Raw genomic sequence first — 1697 nt, 5'->3', positions numbered from 1 at the left:
ATTGTGATTTGCCCAATATCACACACAGCTGAGGCTGAAGACTTTGCCTCTTAGCTCCAAATCTAGGGCACTTTATAGCTAGTGTTGTAAAATCAAAGGGCTCTAGGAGTCAGGCTGACATTGTAAATGAGAGAAGCTTATTAGATAAAGGGGCAAAAAAAAGTAGTGTAAACATGATGAGAAATGGCAACTGATATTTTACCTTATTTTCCAGGAGTAATAGGGAATAGTGGAGACTCTGGTGAGTGCCTCATTTTAAAGGGAAATTGCTAGCAGTTTCCAAAAGGAGAAGCTTTAGATTTTTAATTGCGAAAGGTAGGAGTCATTCTTGACTTTTCACTTTTTCTCTCACCCTAAAGCCAAATCCTGGACACTCTCTCTTCAAAAATATAACCAAAATGTGATCAATTCCTTACAGTGCTTTCACTACCTCTAACACATCATCATGTCTTTCACTTAAAATATTGCCATGTCCTCCCAGCTATGCTCCCTAATTTTACTCTTATCAAGAGCTTCTCAGACTTTATTTGCAGCTTTATCAAAAGGCACCATCAAAAAAGTGAAAATGCCAGCCATAGACTGGGAGGAAATATGTATTTTTATTTATTTATTTATTTTAATGGAACATTTCACAAATTTGCATGTCATCCTTGCACAGGAGCCATACTAATCTTCTCTGTATTGTTTCTTTCTTTTTTTAAAAAAATTATTTCAATAGGTTTTTAGGGAACAGGTAGTATTTGGTTACATAAATAAGTTTCTTATTGGTGATTTCTGAAATTGTGGTGCACCCATCACCAGAAGAGTGTACAGTGTACCCAATTTGTAGTCTTTTAACTCCACCCTTTCCCCCCGAGTCCTCAAAGTCCAATGTATCGTTGCTATGCCTTTGCATCCTCATAGCCTAGCTCCCACATATGAGTGAGAACATAGGGCTTGATTTTCCATTCCTGAGTTACTTCACTTAGAATAACAGTCTCCAATTCCACTCAGGTTGCTGCGAATGACATTATTTCTTTCCTTTTCATGGCTGAGTAGTATTTTATGGCATATACATATATATATGTATATATATATATACACACCCCACATTTTCTTTTTTTTTGTTATTATACTTTAAGATCTAGGGTACATGTGCACAACGTGCAGATTTGTTACATAGGTATACATGTAACATGTTGGTTTGCTGCACCCATCAACTCGTCATTTACATTAGGTATTTCTCCTGATGCTATCCCTCCTCCAGCCACCAATAGGCCCCGGTGTGTGATGTTCCCCTCCCTGTGTCTGTGCATTCTCATTGTTAGACTCCCACTTATGAGTGAGAACGCAATATACCACATTTTCTTTATCTCATTGTTTGATGGTCATTTGGACTGGTTGCATATTTTTGCAATTGCACATTGTGCTGCTATAAACATGTGTATGCAAGTATCCTTTTTATATAATGACTTCTTTTCCTCTGGGTAGATACCTAGTTGTGGGATGGCTGAATCAAATGGTAGATCTACTTTTAGATCTTTAAGGACTCTCCACACTGTTTTCCATAGTGGTTGTACTAGTTTATATTCCCACCAACAGTGTAAAAGTGTTCCCTTTTCATGGTATCCATACCAACATCTATTATTTTTTAATTTGTTTATTATGGCCATTCTTGCAGAAGTGAGGTGGTATCGCACTGTGGTTTTGATTTGCGT

General features: G+C 37.2%; 1 pseudogene; it reads right to left on the bottom strand.

The window, feature by feature from the left end:
* Positions 1–613: 613 nt before the first annotated feature.
* Positions 614–706, bottom strand: LOC112610426 (annotated as a pseudogene).
* Positions 707–1697: the final 991 nt, after the last annotated feature.

This window comes from Theropithecus gelada, chromosome 16 (assembly GCF_003255815.1).
Source record: "Theropithecus gelada isolate Dixy chromosome 16, Tgel_1.0, whole genome shotgun sequence".
NCBI lineage: Eukaryota > Metazoa > Chordata > Mammalia > Primates > Cercopithecidae > Theropithecus > Theropithecus gelada.
Note: the sequence above shows the minus strand (reverse complement) of the source record. Positions and strands in the feature narration are given on the sequence as shown.